The sequence below is a fragment of the Callorhinus ursinus genome, unplaced genomic scaffold (genome assembly GCF_003265705.2).
Source record: "Callorhinus ursinus isolate GAN/ISIS: 27379988/994484 unplaced genomic scaffold, GSC_fseal_2.0 scaffold113, whole genome shotgun sequence".
Taxonomy (NCBI): domain Eukaryota; kingdom Metazoa; phylum Chordata; class Mammalia; order Carnivora; family Otariidae; genus Callorhinus; species Callorhinus ursinus.
Window position 1 is genome coordinate 477,130 of NW_027397175.1, and position 19,457 is coordinate 496,586.

At 35.9% G+C, this 19,457-nt stretch overlaps 1 long non-coding RNA gene across 2 annotated transcripts in view; it reads left to right on the forward strand.

The window, feature by feature from the left end:
- Window positions 1–19,229, forward strand: part of LOC141371869 (uncharacterized) — a 201,420-nt gene extending 182,191 nt beyond the window's left edge. For both annotated transcript variants that reach the window (XR_012377149.1, XR_012377151.1), the window contains 2 exons: window positions 17,852–17,987; window positions 19,121–19,229. This is a non-coding gene — a long non-coding RNA (uncharacterized lncRNA). The remainder of the gene's footprint in view (window positions 1–17,851; window positions 17,988–19,120) is intronic.
- Window positions 19,230–19,457: the final 228 nt, after the last annotated feature.

The window sequence follows — 19,457 nt, forward strand, 5'->3', positions numbered from 1 at the left end:
ACTGACATCTTCTTGATATGTATTCAAGAACGTGATTCTATATATTTCTTTTTTTGATTCCTTAGTACTGTTTTAAAGATTTCTTCCTCTGGATTTCCTATGCAATTCTTGTTAAATTCATCTCCTAGGTATTTTATCTTTTTGGATGCTATTGATTTTTCTTCTATTACCTCTGCTAACTTGTTGTTTTATATGTGAAAACTTTTGATTTCCATATATTATTTTTTACCCAGTGAAATTAGTGATTTAACTTGCTATTTGAAATACCTTTTCACTTGATTCCAGTTTCCAGTTAATAATAACAACAATGAATAAACAATTCATTTAAGTAGATATATCTTATCTTCATTTTCCCTGTTTTTATACCTCATTTCTTTTTTTCTATTTCTTCTAGAACAGTATTAAACATAAATGTGAAAAATAAGACATCTTGTTTTGCTCTAGGACTTTAATGAGAAATTTTCTAGTTGTGTTTCCCTATCAATTATACATATGCACATAGATACAAATACACAGAAGTATCAATGTATTTTGTTTTAAATTTTTTTATTACGAATAGTTAAAATTTGTAATGCCTTTTCAACAGTTGTGTAGTTTTGTATTATTTTTCTATGCATGAAACAAAATAAATATGATGAATTATCTGAAGAGATTCCTAATATTAAACTATTTCCTAGTCTTTGAATAAAACATCCTGGTTTATTATTTTAGAAAATTCTCCTGTATATTGTTTGCCAATATTTTTCTGACATTTACATCAATACTTGTAAAAGTAATTGGTTTGTAGTTTCCTTTATTGTGGGTTCAGGTTTTTTTGGGGTTTGCTACTGTTACATTTGTTTCACAAAAATTATTTGGGTGCTTTTCTTTTTAAATCTTCTTTTCTGGAAGATATGAATTAGTACTGGAGATATTAAGAAATAAGTCATGCAGATGTAATGTACAGTATGATGATGATAGTTAATAATACTGTATTGTAATAGTTATAGTTAATAATACTGTACTTGAAAGTTAAGGGAATAGATCTTAAAAGTTCTTATCACAAGACAAAAATTTATAAACTATGTGCATTGATGGTTGTTAAAAAACTTATTGTGGTGATCATTTTGCAATATATACAAATATCAAATCATTATATTGTATACCTGAAACTAATATAATGTTCTATATCAATTATATCTCACAAAAAAGTTTGGTAGAATTTCTTGGGAACTATATTTTAATTTTTCATTTTAAAAATTATTTGTCTCTTACCTTTATATTTGGGCCACAGTTGGTCTGGTTATGTCTTCTGTCACACTTTCTTCAGACTTCGTAGGCATTGCTTTATAGTTCCTCATATTAAGACTTGTAGTGGAGGGCGCCGGTGTGGCTCAGATGGTTAAGCGTCTGCCTTCGGCTCAGGTCATGATCCCAGGGTCCTGGGATCGAGTCCCGCATCGGGCTCCCTGCTCCTTGGGAGCCTGCTTCTCCCTCTCTCTCTCTCTCTCTCTCTCTGTCATGAATAAATAAATAAAATCTTAAAAAAAGACTTGCAGTGGAAAAAAAGTCTGAGGCCTGCCTAAATTTTCACCTCTTTTTTGATGACTTGACTTTATTTTTTGGTCAAGCAAGGGATTCTTTATTCGTCTGTAAAATCCAACAATTTTACTAGACTTTACTTACTTTATTCATCTTTTTTCATCCTTGAAATCCAACAATTTTACTAGAGTATATCTTTCTGTTGATTGCTATAGATTAATATTTCCTAAGGCACTAACTTATGACTAAAGTATTTTATTTGTGAAACTTTTTCTTTAAATTTTTTTCTTCTATTATTTTGCTCCTCTTTCTTGGGGATACCAGTTAACCATATGCTGGATATTATTTGCCTATCTTTGTTCTATTCTCTATTTCTCATTCTTATTCCTTCACTTGGCTCAGTCATGTCCTCTCTGTCCTTTGCTATGTTTTAAACAGTGACTATTATTCTTGAGCTACTTCCAGTGGCTTTATGTGGCTGTCATTGTGTGATTATTATTCTACTTTTTTTGGATCTTTGCAAATTCAAATTTTCACTTTTTGTTGTCTTGCCAGAGTTTCTCCAAACTCTTAATAGATCTCCTTTGTGCTCTGCATTTGAAGAATTAATTCAGAAATTTAAAACTCATAACAAAATACACGATCATAAGATTTCAGTGAGTGTTTTCCATCTTTTTATCCCCCAATGTGTTTCCTGCTTTTATTGATTGATTGATTGCCTTATAATATTTCTGGGTAGATGCTGTGATGGTCCCTTTCTACTTATCACTGGTTTTTGATTAAGTTTATGATTTGTTTACAAGGCTAGGGTCTTGTACCAATTTACTGGTATCCTAATTATTTTGCAGAGAATGAATATGTGTGAGTGACACGATTTTTATTTAAAAAATATGTAGTTTCTACTTTCACTCCACATTCGTTCTGGATCCCAAGGATCATCCTTCATGTTCTACTTCCAGAAAACTATCATTTAGTATTTATTTTAGGGAGGTTCTATGGGAGATAAACTCTTATAGCCTTTGTATGTATAACAAAGTTTTTATTTCACTTCTACTCATAAAAGATAGTATAGGTGGGTATAAAATTCTAAATTATCAGGAATTTTCCTCAAATATTTGAAAGGCATTATTTTATCTTCATTGGCTATCTTACAGATGAATTTACCTGCTTTGATTGTACACTTTCTTCTCTGTTGGTTTTAAGATTTTATATTCCTTCTAGATATGCTATGCTATGCTATAATTAAGAATAGGTTTATATTTATCTAACTTCCTTGGAATTTGGAATATGTTTTGATTAGAGGATGTGTGTCTCTCTCCAATCTTGGAAAATTCTCAGCTCTTTTTATAGATACTGATTTTCAGCCATTTCCTTTTTTATCTTTACTGAAATTCTTAAACAATGTATGTTGGAACCTGAAGATTATCCTTTATGTTCCCTAGCTGACTTTTCATGTTTTTTATTCTTTTTAAGCTCCCTTTCTCTGTGCTCTAAATGAATTCCACAACCTCTATAGCCCAGTTCTCTCTCTTTTTTTAGAAGAGTTTTTCACATACTTTATTAGAATTGGTCCAATGTTCACAAAACTTGAGTCAAAGTGACTCTTTCACTCAGCCGAGCAGTGTAATTAAGACTATGCCTTTAGCACAGGCACTGTGCTGACTGTGTCTTCAGTACAGGAAGGAACAAGGCCATTGATCTCTGCCCCCATGGAGTTTAAGTTCTAATGGTGGCAACTATAGCCGAGTTCTCTTTGACTATGTCTAGTCTAGTATAAAATCACTTCATGAATTTTTGTTGTATTTCAGCTTCTTGTTTTATTTTTGTCTTTCTTTGTTTCTTTTTGATATTTATACTTACATTCCCTGTTAATAATTGTAAGTATCCTTTAAAAATATCAGTTTTCCTTAAAACTAATTATATCTTAAGTGTATTTATGTTCTAATTGTTAGTTTTGTTTTCTGTCTTTCTTAGCAATTCTTCACATGTTTTGGTATTTTGATTGAAAATGTCCTTTTGAATTGGTGTGTCTTCACTCCTCTGTTCCCTCTCTTCCATTACTGTGGGTTTAGTGCTTGCCTTTCAGGACTTCAGTCTGTATGCAGGTGACATATTTATTGTGTGGCTCCTGCTTCTAAGAGATATTGGGGAACTGACAGATCCAATTGCTGAGCCAGTGGACAACTTGGCTGTTTCTGGTTGAGAGACTTTGCCTGTGTTTTCTGCTGCCTCTGGACTTTAAGTGACTAAAAGTGGGCCTTTAGACCAAGGTTTCTCACTGTTGAGGCTTGGCACTCAGTAGTGCACTATTTATATACTGGCACTATTGACATTTTGCACCAAACAGTTCTTTGTTGTTGGGGGGCTTTTTGTGCGTGTGTGTATTAACTGTAGAATGTTTTATAGAATCCCTAGTCTTTCTATATTAGATATGAGTAGCATCTTTTTTTTCTCTTTTAAAGATTTCACTTATATATTTGAGAGAGAGCATGAGCTGGAGGGAGAGGGAGAGAATCTGAAGCAGACTCCATGCTGAGTGCAGAGCCCTACATTGTCCTTGATCTCATGACTGCAAGATTATGACCTGCACTGAAACCAAGCGCCGGCTGCTCAACTGACTGAGCCACTCAGGTGCCCCATGAATAGCATCTTTACATCTCCAGTTTTGACAACGAAAATGTTTCCTGACATTACCAAATGTCCCTTGGGGGGCAAAAGTACCTCCAGTGTAGAACCACTGCTCTAGACAATTGGTGGAAATATATTTCAGTCTTTTATCCAAAAAGGGAGAGAGCTTCACCAAAGCCTCTTGCCCCAAGTAATAACCTGGTTCCTGTCTCTTCCCTGTAGGTTGTCACTGTCTTTTTCAAACTTAGAGGTCTACAGCTCATGGCTTCAACTGAGCTGACCACTTTATATTTTTCTCCCTTGTCATCCAAGAGATACTTATCTTGATTTTGAGATAAATTTTTTATGTATTTCTGTTTTCATCTTTATATATAATCGCTCATTGTCCGGAGCAGAGAGTTTGCAGCAAAGTCAAAACTAATGAAGCTGTCTTTACTGGGAGACTTCACCATTTTTATTTTTATAGGGTGATTATACTTATATTCCTATTAAGTCACCCCCAAACAGCACATAAAGCAAAAGAGGAGCAAGTGAAAAGCTAGTATTATGTTGTCAGGTTGTGATGCTCCTCTGCCCATCATCATCATCAATTTCTTCCTCTGTGCTAGACCTTTCCTTTCAGTACATGAATAAATTCTTATTCTAGTTTACCAACATCCCATTGTAATCTGGCTCCTGCCTACTCTCCAACATTGTCTGGTAACCCCTGTCATTTAGCCACAATGGACTTCTTTTTGTTTTTCACCAAGTCAGGCTCATTCCATTTTTAAAAAAATCTTATCTACATATTTATCTTTTCTTTTCCAAAGAAAATGGTACAACTTTGCCACAGATTGCCTTCAACAAAGGCTGAATTTACACATAAAAATGTGATGAGGAGGAGATTAATTAAGAAAAGCAACCCAAAGACTATTTCTTTCTTTTTTTTTTTTTTTAAAGATTTTATTTATTTATTTGACAGAGAGAGACACAGCAAGAGAGGGAACACAAGCAGGGGGAGTGGGAGAGGGAGAACCCGGCTTCCCACTGAGCGGGGAGCCCCATGCGGGGCTTGATCCCAGGACCCTGGGATCATGACTTGAGCTGAAGGCAGACTCTTAACGACTGAGCCACCCAGGCACCCCCCAAAGACTATTTCTAGGAAAGCTACAAGCTTATTTCATTTTAGAACACTGTAGTGTTCTTTCCACATCTTTGCTCAGTTTGTTTCTTCTGATAATTTAAATATCAGCTTTAACACCTTCAGCAGAGGCCTTCCCTTGCTATCCAAAAATAACTACTCAAATATTTCCTTGCATTGCCCTGTATTAGTTCTCTCCCTATATAAGTGTCCACTCTCCATTTAGTCTTTTACTTCTTGTATTTGCTTAGTGTCTGTTTCTATCTACTATAATGTAAGCTCCTTGAGAGCAAAGACCTTCTAGTTCTTGTTTAAGGCTATATCTTCAGTGTCAAGAATAAACCTGACACATAGAGATCAATATTAAATATTTACTGAACAATAATAATTGCAAAAAAAATGATGTGCATACACAGTTCATTTGTTCCCTTAATAAAATTCATCCTAAAGGGAGACTTGAAACATCACCCTCTTATTCTCATTCTCCAAAACTTTTGGAATAATTTCTCCATAAATTTATTAAATGTATCAATAACATTTTGTCACATCTTAGACCCTTTTCATGAGGAAATGCTCAAGTAATCTCTGGTGCACAATGTCTCACTCACTATTCTCTAAGAGATAGGTGTACACACAAACTGAAGAAGATGCTTTCCGTAGCTGGTGCTGAATACTGGCTCTTTTCTTTTGAACTTTCTTAAGCATCAGGCATTGAATGTGCAGGGCACTCGATGTGACAGAATATATTTGGACTTCAAGGTTTTTTGCATTCTTCTTTGTTATTCTAACCGTGTATAAATTGTTCTTAGGAGCTAGTCTGAAAATATGTAAATATTTATTTTGGACTGACTAGGTTAGATCATGTCACTGGTTTATGTTCCACATGTTTTTATGGTGTTTTTACAAAGAAATGGCTTTAGAAAAGAAAGGTATGGGAGCCTGTGAACAGGTTGCAAAACCAGGAAGTTAGAACTGTATTTCAATTTATTTGTGTGGCCAGTGATACTAATAATACCTAATCTCTTCTGACATTAGATGATGACTGTGATAATAAAATTAAATAAATGTATAAGTGCTTTGAACACACCATGGTCAAAATGCAAGTATTACTAGTAGCTACAACAAAACCATCACAGTAATATTGAGTTAGTTTTAGGCTATTCAATAAAGGCTATAATCTCATGGAAGGCATTTCGTTTCTGCCTCTTGTGGGATGATGTCATTGCTTTGAAGAGCTAAAGGAGCCCAAACCCTCAAGATTCTCAATGTAGATTGGACATCATTCAGTGGGCCAGCACTGAGAATGACAACCACTTGATGACCATCAGTAGTACCTTTCTCTTTATTCCTTTCAATGGTAAATTTTGTCCCCCCTTTATCTTTTAGCTGTAAGAATGCTGATTGCTGCATTTCCTTTCTGTTCTTTTCTTCTTTCGGGCAGTGTGTATGTAATCTAAACTCATTGCCAAGAGTTTTGAGTGAGTGCTGATATGCTTAGGCTTGGTTTTCAAATTCAGAGAATAATCAAGATTAAAAGGGGTTATTGATGAAAATGTTAGAATGCATTATACATACAGGAAACTATCCAGATGTAGACTGTACCCTCAGCATTGTTCTTCTGTTTGAGAGAAAGGAAATTTTGGAGCCCTGTGTCTGAGGATTGCATTTCTTTTAAAAGTCAGTGATATGTCCATACAACTCTAAAACAAACTAGTTACTTCAGAAAATACCTGAAAAGTGGTGAAAATGATAAGTTTTAAGGGAAAAAGATGATACTAATAGAGTGAATTTCTCTCTTTTTTGTGCTATGCCAGTATACACACTTAGAGACACAAACATGCACTTAGTTCGACAACTAACAAGGATAATAAGCTCAGAATGAAAGTTCTTTTTTCCAAAAACGTTCTCTGAAGAGGTCTAGATAGTAAAAATGAAACAAATTATCATTCCATAAGGCAAATTCAGCATTAGTAGTGCTTTAGGTTAAAAAGATGTTTTGATAATTTTATTAAAATGTAGGTGTTATGTGTTATTAAGAAACTAATTTTTATTACACATAGTAATTATTCTGTCTTTACTGACACAACATATTGCTATCTTCCCATAATCTCCAAATAGATTTTGACATATGTCATGGCATATGAGAAGCTATATGAGAATTGGTTTTTTAATGTGCAATTCACTGGTTTATTATTGTGTTTGTAGATTGTGCAGCCATCACTGCCATCTAATTACAGAACATTTTTATCACCTGAATAAGAAACCCCATTAATAATAACTCCCTGCTCCCTCTATGCCCCAGCTTCTGACAACTGTTAATCTGCTTTCTTTCCCTAAGGATTTGTCTTTTCTCACCATTTAATAAAAATTGAATCATACAATATATGGCCTTTTGTGATTGGCTTCTTTCACTTAGGCTGATGTGTTCGGTGTTCTTTATCGAAATACTGGTAGCATATATCGATATTTTAGTCCTTTTTATGGGTGGATAATATTCCATTGTATGGATATGATTTAGTATCAGTTATGGTATTATGAACATTTGTGTACAGGTTTTTGTGTGGACATATGTTTTCAATTCTCTTGGGTAAGTATCTGGGGATAGAATTTCTGGGTCACATGGAAACACTATTTAACTTTTTGAGGGGCTGCCGAACTGTTTTCCAAAGTGGCTGCATCATTTGACAATTCCAAGAACAGTGTGTAAGGGTTCCAATTTTTCTACATCCTTGTCGGCACTTATTATTGTTTGTCTTTTTTATTTCAGCAGTCCTAGTAGATGTGAAGTGGTATCTCCTGGTTTTGATTTGCATTTTCATGATAACTAATGATGTTGACCTTTCCTTGGGGAAGTATCTTCCTTGGGGAAATATTTATTCGTATCTTTGCTATTTGGTTCATTTATGAGTTCTTTATATAGTCTGCATACAAGACATTTATCAGGTATAGATTTGTAAATATTTTCTCCCTTTCTGAGGATTGTCTATTCACTGCTTTGATAGCGGGCTTTTAAAAACTTGAGGTATAATTGATATATAACCATATATATATTAGTTTCAGTTGTATAACGTAAAGATTCAATACATATACATATGGTGAAATGACCACTACAATTAGTCTATTGATAGGATGTTTTGATGCACAAGGCATTTAATTTTAATAAAGTATGATTTGTGTATTTTTTCTTTTGTTGTTTGTGCTTTTGTTGTCATTTCCAAAAACCCATTGCCAAATCCAAGTTAAAGAGATTTATTCTGAAGATTTCAGCTAAGAGTTTTATAGTTTTAGCAATCCCATTTAAGTCTATGAACAAAGTTAAGTTGGTATTTGCATATTTTGTGAGGTAAAGGTGTAACTTCATTCTTTTGCATGGGGATATTTAGTTATTTCAGCACTATTTCCTCCCTCCCCCACCTCTGTATTGATCTGGGACTTTGCTAAGTCAGTTGATCATAGATGTAAGGAATTATTTCTGGATTCTCAACTCTATTTCATTTATATATATGTGTGTATCCCTGTGTGAGTACCGTATTGTCTTGATTACTGTAGCTTCATAATAAAATTTTCCCCAACTTTATTGAGATATAGTAGACATGTCACATTATGTAAGTTTAAAGTATACAATGTGATAATTTGATACATATATTATTGTGAAATAATTACCACAGTAAGGTTAGTTGACACACCATCACTTCACATAATTACCATTTTTCTTTTGTTGGGAGAACATCTAAGATGTACTCTCTAAGCAACTTTCAAGGATGTAATACAGTATTTTTTTAATTAATTAATTAATTAATTTTTTTATGTAGTGTTCCTTGATTCATTGTTTGCGTGTAACACTCGGTGCTCCATGCAATATGTGCCCTCCTTAATACCCATCACCGGGCTAACCCATCCCTCCACCCCCTTCCCCTCTAAAATCCTCAGTTTGTTTCTTAGAGTCCATAGTCTCTCATGGTTTGTCTCCCCCTCCAATTCCCCCCCTTCATTAGTGCTCACCATAGCACATACCCTCCCCAATGTCTGTCACGCAGTTACCCCATCCCTCCCACCCCCCACCACTCCAGCAACCCTCAGTTTGTTTCCTGAGATTAAGAATTCCTCATATCAGTGAGATCATATGATACTTGTCTTTCTCTGATTGACTTATTTCGCTTAGCATAATACCCTCTAGTTCCATCCACGTCGTTGCAAATGGCAAGATTTCATTTTTTTTGATGGCTGCATAATATATATATATGTTCACCCCACCTTCTTTATCCATTCATCTGTTGATGGACGTCTGGGCCCTTTCCATAGTTTGGCTATTGTGGACATTGCTGCTATAAATATTGGGGTGCACATGCCCCTTCAGATCACTACATTTGTATCTTTGGGGTAAATACCCAGTCGTGCAGTTGCTGGGTTGTAGGGTAGCTCTATTTTCAACTTTTTGAGGAACCTCCATACTGTTTTCCAGAGTGGCTGCACCAGCTTGCATTCCCACCAACAGTGTAGGAGGGTTCCCCTTTCTCCGCATCCCCGCCAACATCTGTCATTTCCTGACTTGTTAATTTTAGCCATTCTGACGGGTGTGAGGTGGTATCTCATTGAGGTTTTGATTTGGATTTCCCTGATGCCAAGTGATGTTGAGCTCTTTTTCATGTGTCTGTTGGCCATTTGGATGTCTTCTTTGCCAAAATGTCTGTTCATGTCTTCTGCCCATTTCTCGATTGGATCATTTGTTCTTTGGGTGTTGAGTTTGATAAGTTCTTTATAGATTTTGGATACTAGCCCTTTATCTGATATGTCATTTGCAAATATCTTCTCCCATTCTGTCAGTTGTCTTTTGGTTTTGTTGACTGTTTCTTTTGCTGTGCAAAGCTTTGTATCTTGATGAAGTCCCAGTAGTTCATTTTTGCCCTTGCTTCCCTTGACTTTGGCAATGTTTCTAGGAAGGAGTTGCATGGCTGAAGTCAAAGAGGTTGCTGCCTGTGTTCTCCTCTAGGATTTTGATGGATTCCTGTCTCACATTTAGGTCTTTCATCCATTTGGAGTCTATTTTTGTGTGTGGTGTAAGGAAATGGTCCAGTTTCTTTCTTCTGCATGTGGCTGTCCAATTTTCCCAACACCATTTGTTGAAGAGACTGTCTTTTTTCCATTGGACATTCTTTCCTGCTTTGTTGAAGATTAGTTGACCCTAGAGTTGAAGGTCCATTTCTGGGCTGTCTATTCTGTTCCATTGATCTATGTGTCTGTTTTTGTGCCAGTACCATACTGTCTTGATAATGACAGCTTTGTAATAGAGCTGGAAGTCCTGAATTGTGATGCCACCAGCTTTGCTTTTTTTGTTTTTTTTTTTTTTTTTGCTTTTCTTTTTCAATATTCCTCTGGCTATTTGGGATCTTTTCTGATTCCATACAAACTTTAGGATTATTTGTTCCATTTCTTTGAAAAAGTTGATGTATTTTGATGGGGACTGCATTAAATATGTAGAATGCTCTAGGTAGCATAGACATTTTCACAATGTTTGTTCTTCCAATCCATGAGCATGGAACATTTTTCCATTTCTTTGTGTCTTCCTCAATTTCTTTAATAAATATTCCATAGTTTTCTGGGTACAGATTCTTTGCCTCTTTGGTTAGATTTATTCCAGGGATCTTATGGTTTTGGGTGTAATTGTACATGGGATAGACTCCTTAATTTCTCTTTCTTGTGTCTTGTTGTTGGTGTATAGGAATGCCACTGATTTCTGTGCATTGATTTTATATCCTGCCACTTTACTGAATTCCTGTATGAGTTCTAGCAGTTTTGGGGTGGAGTCTTTTGGGTTTTCCACATAAAGTATCATATCATCTGCAAAGAGTGAGAGTTTGACTTCTTCTTTGCCGATTTGGATGCCTTTTATTTCTTTTTGTTGTCTGGTTGCTGTGGCTAGGACTTGTAGTACTATGTTGAATAGCAGTGGTGATAGTGGACATCCCTGCCGGGTTCCTGACCTTAGGGGAAAAGCTCTCAGTTTTTCCCCATTGAGAATGATATTTGCTGTGGGTTTTTCATAGATGGCTTTTATGTAATACAGTATTGTTAATTATAGTCACCATGCTTTACATTAGATCCTCCAGATCTTATTCGTCTATAACTGGAAGTTTATACCCTTTGACCAACATCTCTTCATTTCCCTAACCCCCAGGGCAACTACTGTTATGCTGTCTGTTTCTATGAGTTTGGCTTTTTTAGATTCGTGCAGTATTTGTCTTTCTCTCATCTCATAGTGCAATGCCCTCAAATTCCATCCATGCTCTTGTGAATGGCAGAATTTCTTTTTTGTAGCTGAATAATATCCCACTGTAAAATTATGCACTGCATTTTTTTATTCATTAATCTGTTGGTGGACACTTATTTCCACGTTTTGGCTATTGTAAATAATGTTGCAATGAACATGGGAGTGCAGATATCTCTTCGATATAGTGATTTCATTTCTTTCAGAAATATACCCAGAAGTAGGATTGTTGGATCATTGGTAGTTTTATTTTTAATTTTTTGAGAAACCTCCTTACTGTTTTCCATAGTGGCTGCACCAATTCACATTCCCACCAGCAGTGCACCAGGGTTTCCTTTTCTCCACATCCTGACCAGCATTTGTTATCACTTGTCTTTTTGATAATAGCCATTCTCACAGGTCTAAGGTGATCACTCATGGTTTTGACTTTCACTTCCCTGATGATTAGTGATGTTGAACATCTTTCTAGGTATGTGTCAGCCATTTGTATGTCTTCAGGTCCTTTGCCCATTTTAAAATTGGAATATATATATATTTGTGCTATTGAGTTTTATGAATTCCTTATATATTTTGGATATTAACCCCTTATCATATATATTACTTGCAAATTATCCTATTCTGTAGGTTACGTCTTTATTTTGTTGACTTTTCCTTTGCTGTGGAGACACTATTTCCTTTGATATCATCCCACTTGTTTATTTTTGCTTTTGTTACTTGCTAGTTTGGTGTCATATAGAAAAAATCATTACCAAGACCAGGTCAAGGAGCTTTTTCCCTATGTTTTCTTCTAGGAGTTTTACATTCAGGTCTTAAGTCTTGGCTCCATGTTGAGTTAATTTTTGTGAGTAATCTAAGACAAGGCTCCATTTTATTCTTTTACATGTTGATATCCAGTTTTCCCTTCATGATTCATTGAAAAGACTATCCTCTCCCAACTGAGTACTCTTAGCTCCTTTGTTAAATATTAGTTGACCTTATATGCATGGTTTTATTCCTGGAATGTCAGTTTTGTTCCATTGGTCTATGTGTCTGTTTTTATGCTAGTACCATACTGTTTTATCACTGTCCTTTTGGATTATAGTTTAAAATCAAGAGTGTAATGCCTCTAGCTTTGTTCTTCCTCAAGATTTCTCTATTTGGAACATTTTTTTGTTCTGTTTTCAAACTTTAGGATTGTTTTTTCTATTTCTGTGAAAAGTTGGGATTTTTATATGGATTGCTTTGAATCTATAGATGGCTTTGGGAAATATGGACATTTTAACAGTATTAATTTTTCCAATCTGTGAACACAGAATAACATTCCATTTCTTTCTGTCTTCTTCAATTTCTTTCATCATTGTCTTAGATTTTTCAGTGTACATATCTTTTATCTCCTTGGTTAAATTTATTTCTAATATTTTGTTATTTTTGATACTATTGTAAATGGAATCATTTTCTTTATTTTTCTTTCAGATAGTTTGTTCCCAGTGTATGAAGTGCAACTGATTTTTGTATTCTCATTTTGTATTCTGCATAATTACAGAATTCATTTATTAGTTTTACAGTTTTTTGGATGAATCTTTAGGGTTTTCTGTATATACAATCATTCCATCATCAAACAGAGACAATTTTACTTTTTGTTTTTCAATTTGGATTCCCTCCCCCTTTTTTTGTCATTGCATAATGACTCTGCTAGGATTTCTGTGACTATATTGAATAGGAATGGTGAGAGTGGGCACCCTTGTCTTGTTCTTGGTTTTAGAGGAAAAGCTTTCAGCTTTTCATCACTGAGTATTATGTTAGTTTTTGTCATATGTAGCCTTATTACATTGAGGTATATTCCTTTTATACGCATTCTGCTGACTGCTTTTATTATAAAAGAACCTGAATTTTCTCAAATGTTTCTTCTGCATGTATTGAGAGGATCAGATGAATTTCATCTTTTATTCTAATAATGTGGTATATCATATTTATTAATTTGTGTATGTAGAACTGTCCTTGCATCCCAGGAATAAATCTCAACTTGTTCATGGTGTTTGATCCTTTTAATGTGTTGCCAAATTTGATTTGCTAGGATTTTGTTGAGAATTTTTACATCTATGTTCATTGGGGCTATTGACTCTAATTTTCTTCTCTTGTAGTGTCCTTATCTGGCTTTGGTATCAGGGTAATGCTGGCTTTGTAAAATGAATTGAAAGTATTCCCTTCTCTTCAGTTTTTTGGAAGTTTGAGAAGGATTGGCATTAATTCTTCTTTAAATGTTTGGTAGAATTTAGCAGTGAAGTCATCTAATTCTGGGCTTTCCTTTGTTGGGAGGTTTTTGGTTACTGATTCAATCTCCTTAATTGTTATTGTTCTGTTCAGATTTTGTTTCTTCTGGATTTAGTCGTGGTAGGTTGTGTGTTTCAAGGAATTTATTCATTTTCTTCTAGGTTGTCCTATTTGTTAACAATCGTAGTTGCCGTTTGTTTTTTTTTTTAAGATTTTATTTATTTGACAGAGAGAGACTCTGAGAGAAGGAACACAAGCAGGGGAAGTGGGAGAGGGAGAAACAGGCTTCCCGCTGAGCAGGGAGCCTGATGTGGGGCTCGATCCCAGGACCCTGGGATCATGACCTGAGCCGAAGGCAGACGCTTAACGACTGAGCCACCCAGGCGCCCCTGATAGTAGCCTTTTATAATTCTTTATATTTCTGTGGTGTCAGTTCTAATGTTGCCTCTTTCATTTATAATTTTGTTTATCCTTTTTTATTCTTGATTAGTCTAGCTGACAATGTGTGAATTTGCTTCCTTTTTTAAATAAATTAGCTTATTAGTTTTGATTTTTTTCTATTGTCTTTTTAGTCTCTATTTCACTTATTTCTGCTCTAATGTTTATTATTTTCTTCCTTATGCTAATTTTGAGCTTAGTTTGTTATTTTTTTCTAATTCCTTGAACTGTAAAGTTTGGTTGTTTATTTGAGTTCTTTTGTTTTTCTTAATTTAGGCATTTATTACTATAAACTTTTCTCTTAGAATTGCTTTTGCTCTGTCCTGTAAGTTTTGGTATGTTATGTTTTCATTTTCATTTGTTTCAGGATTCTTTCTGATTTCCCCTTTGATTTCTTCTTTGACCCTTTGGTTGTTCAGGAGTATGGTGTTTAATTTCCATGTACTTGTGAATTTTCTGGTTTTCTTCCTGTTACTGATTTCTAGTTTCATACCCATTGTAGTTGAAGAAGATACTTGATATAATTTCAATCTTAGGTTTCTTAATTTTTGTTGCGTTCTGTTCTGTTAATATTTGCCTTAAATATTTATGTGTTCCAATGTTGGTTGCATATATATTTACAATTGTTATATCCTCTTGACCCTTTTATCATAATATAGTTATGTTTTTAGTCTCTTGTGACTAATTTTGACTGAAGGTTTCTTTATCTGAAACATATACAACCATTACTATGCATTTCACTCTCTTTTGATTACCATTTGCCTGGAATATCTTTTTCCAGTCCTTTACTTTCAGCCTATATGTGTCCTTAAAGCTAAAGTGAATCTCTTGTAGGCAATATATTGTTGGATCTTTGGGTTTTTTTGTTGTTTTTGTTTTGTTTGTTTTTTGTTTGGTTTGGTTTGGTTTGGTCCACCCAGCCACTCTGTGTCTTTTGATTGGAGAATTTAATCCATTTACACTTAATTTTTGATAGATAAAATATTACTAACTTTTGATAGGTAGGAAATTACTATTGTTATTTTGTTAATTGTTTTCTGACTGTTGACTCAATTCCTTTGTTCTTCCTCTCTTGCTGTCTTCCTTTGTGATTTATTTTTCTGTAGTGATATGCTTTAATTCCTTTCATTTTATCTTTTTTGTAGCTACTATAGGTTTGTTCTTTGTGGTTACCATGAGGCTTACATAAAACATCTTATAGCTATAACAGTTATATTTTAATTTATCTTGGAAAAGTATAAGAAGAACTTTTCGTGGAGTCCTCATGCTAGAACTTCAAAGTGTTACCCAGTTCTAATGGGTAAAAAAAGTATTTTTATTTTCCTTATATCTTTTTTTTTCCTTTCTCCTTCATTCTCTCCAAAAATTCTTGCCACAAAAATGTACTGGCAATTGATGTCATGAATTTTCAAAAAAAAAATCACTTTAGAGAACTTCATTATTTCTATTAATACAACTACTATTAATAACAATAATAATCATGTTGTGCCCTTCTCCAGCACCTCTCATCCAGGGATCTCAGAATGCTTTTCAAACATTAATTAAAAATCCTCTCGTTATCCCTGTGAGTTCCTAGGGCAAGGAGAGAGGAGGAAATCGTATCTACTCTGACATTAATTAAGCTCTCCCTTGGCTTGCAAACTAGGTAAATAGCTTTTCTTCCCCCCATTAACAAACAAGCCGGCTCTCTGTGATGATTATCACAGATGTTCACAAGTGAGAGAAGAAATTATTTCTGCTGGGCACTGAGGAGAGGGACTGACATACTTGCCAGACTTGGCTGCTGAGGTTTTGCTTTCTAACAGTGGTTTCCAGAGCTGGGCAATCAGCAGCATGGCCTTAGGAGCTTTGCAAACGTACCTGAATCTGGGGCATTTACACTCCTTTCCCCACAGTTCTGACTAAGGTATGGGGTAGGGCTTAGGAATCTGAATTTTTTAAAAAAATTTTTATACAGTTTGAGAATAATTATTTTAAGTGACATGTTCATTATTAATTTCTTTCAAATACTGAAAGTGTCTTTTCCTGTGTTTTGCTTTCTTACCTGGTTAGTAGTTTGGGATATGTATGTCTAGACCAGAGTTTCTCAAAATCCATGGATTTTTTTTTGTTTTAATCTAAAATACCTAGGAAACTTGTTAATGTTACAGATGTATTGGAACACATAGTTCTTATATACATTTATATTTCTTTCAGGGATATAAAGTCTGTTTCTACTTCAAAGAAAAAATGAACAATGTTATAGCAGAGGGCATGAGAATATAGGACCCTTGGACCTATGAGCCCCCAACACTGTGAATATAAGGTATGTGTGGCTACTGTGTGTTAGCTTCTATGTATGTTATTACAGGATTCATAGGACTTTAGTGCTAGTAAGCATTTTGGGGACAGTTTATTCTTAGCCTACTTATACCTAGGTGGGGGAATGAATCTCAGTTCATTATAGGAGTTCATACTCCTACAGATCACCACACAGCCCGCTGGTGGTAGGTGCAGGTCTGAAAGCATGTCTCCCAACTTAGCGTCCAGAGCTCCAGGGCTAATCACCAGACCACCTCAGTGCAAATTTGTCTCTTATTTATCATTCTGAGTCCCCTGTTTTTAACAATGTTGGTTAAAAACAGAAGCCTGATGTTGAAAAATGTGATTCTCCAAATCTCTAAGAGTGAGAAAAGGAAACAAGCTAAGACGTTTGCCTTAGTGGTGAACTGTGTTCCTTCCCTACTTTGTGTCTCTTTTTCTTATTCACTAGCTTCTGCAGATGTCTCTGCTGGTGGCATGATAGAGACTAGCTGATGGATAAGGAGGCTGAAGTGGCTATTCAGAGGAATAGAGATGTTTGAGTGTAACATGAAAGACTGCCAAAAAAAAAAAAATCATAGCACTTAGTCTACATTTTATGTCCAAGAGTCTATAAACCTTTCAGAGGCCCTTTCTTCCAGAATATTCCCAGGGACAGTTTGGTTAGTTCCACTGATACAGGTGGAGACACAGGGTCAGTTATTCATTTTTAAGATACCCTATGTCATTAGCAAATCTGGAACAGGAGATCCCAGGGATCCCTTTACCGCATGGATGACTGGTCACCTGCTTTAGTGGCCTGTGGTCTGGTCTTTCTTCATTGGATAATGGTGAGTAGCAGGGAACTTTAGGTGTGTGGGTAGGGAACACCCAATTTTGTGTTCCCTAGATAAGAGGAGAAAGAGGAAAAGGTGCTAATTAACTGAGGAACCACAATGGGAGTAACTGCCTTTTCTCATCACTTTTCATCCTTGCAAGGATAGTGTGGGCAAGTTCTATCAGTTACATTTTACAGATGCGAAAAGCAAAACTCAGAGAATTAGTTATCTTGCAGAGCTCTGAGTGGAATTGAGTCTCACACATTTTTATGCTTTTTGTGCTTTCTTAATACCTGGAAAAATGTTTGCTCACAAAACAAAGAAAAGTGTCTCTTACTTCAAAGTCCACACTCTCCCTGTGTACCTCACTGCCTGCCCACACAAAATTTTCTTAGGTTTTTGGTTGAAGTAAATAGAACTTTCTCTCTTTTATCCAATTGCATTAGCACTAACAGCAGTGAATCGCTCAGAAAAGAGAATGCAATCATGACTGTTTTTCATCTATTCCAGAATAAAAAACAAGTGAAGCCAAACACTGGTATGATCTAGCAGAGCCCTGTGGCCTAATGTCCTGAGCTCAGGTCTACAACTCAGAAATTCATGGATTTCTAGTCCCTGCCAGACCACTGCTTTTGGTAAACAGAGGGTGAGTCATTTAATCATTCTGTGCCATCTTTCTTCCTCCAGCAAAGCAGGGTAATTAGTGTTTGTCACCCATGTATGTCAAAGGGGTGTGGTGAGGGTAACCTCGTAATTATGAGTTTCTGGGCAAATATAAAAAACCCACATGGTGGTAATGTCACCACTCATCCCAGGTTGGAGATTGGCTTGTTGGGTTGGAGAATTTGCAACCCAGCAAATACTTGCCACTTGGTGGTTTACAAGTTTGGAATGTTAGAACTGGAAGAAATTCCTAGAGTTACCTAGTATGAACCCCATAGTTTGCAGCTGGGAGGCAAATCTAGAGGGGTGCAGGGATTTCATCAGGTCACAGTGAACTTGAGACAGACAGGGATTCGAACCCAGGTCTCCTGACTCCTGCCTAGGCTCCCCGTTCCCTCCTCTGTCTTTACCTGTCCTGCTACTTTTGGGGAGGATCCTGACCCCCGTCTGGAGAGAATGGCTACAGTTGAAAGTAGGCCTGGGATACAACTGCCGGAGGCTGCCTTTCAGGTCGGACACACACCATTCACTTTCAGCTGAAAACCTCATTCAAATACGACTGGGCGAGCCAGGCAAACCAGATGGGTAATTGCCTGGAGTGTGTAGGGAGATGGTAGAGAGTGTGGTTCACTGAGTACCCAAGGAGGTTTGGCACACTATCATTTCCAGCCATCCAGAATGTGAATGGCTAAACCCCAGTGGTCTGATCCTGTCAGATTAGTTTTATTTAACAGAGCCATGCCTCTGAGCTAAGCTGTGCTCTGTACTTTGTTATGCATAAACCTGCAGGGATGAAATTTAGTTGGGGAAGTTGGAAAGATGGATGTTAGAGAAACTGTACAAGTAGTTGTGTCATTACCTTTATGAAAAAATCATTACATCCTATTTCCTTCCTTCTTTCACATTTTTCCTCCTTCCACACGTATTTATTTAGTGTCAGCTATGCTCTAGATAGTCTGGGCTCTAGATATAGTGGCAAAAAAATATATAAGGTTCTCGACTTAGAGAGAGATGACAGATGAAAAAAGAAAGTAAACAATAACAAAAAAATGGGCAAGAGAGTTTCACAAAGTGATGAGTGCTGTGAAGAAGCTAAAACAGGGTGGTATATTGCAGGATGATGGTTCCTCCGTGAAGATGGAGTGTGAGCTGTAATAAAGGCCAGCCACACAGAACTCTGCAGAGACAAGAACAAGTGCAAAGGCCTTGAGGCAGAGAGAATTTGGTGAGTTTGAGGAATAAAAAGAAGCTATTAGAGCTGAAGTATGTTGAGATTGGGAGAGAGCACTAGGTCCTGAAGCTAGAAAGGTGGAACTGGGTCATGTCATATTGGTTCTTATAGGCAACAGGAAGGACTTTAGATTTTATTCTAAGTACCAAGGGAAAGAAATGGTGGGTTTTAAATGTGTGTGTGTGTGTGTGTGTGTGTGTGTTGTGTTACATGAGAAGATTT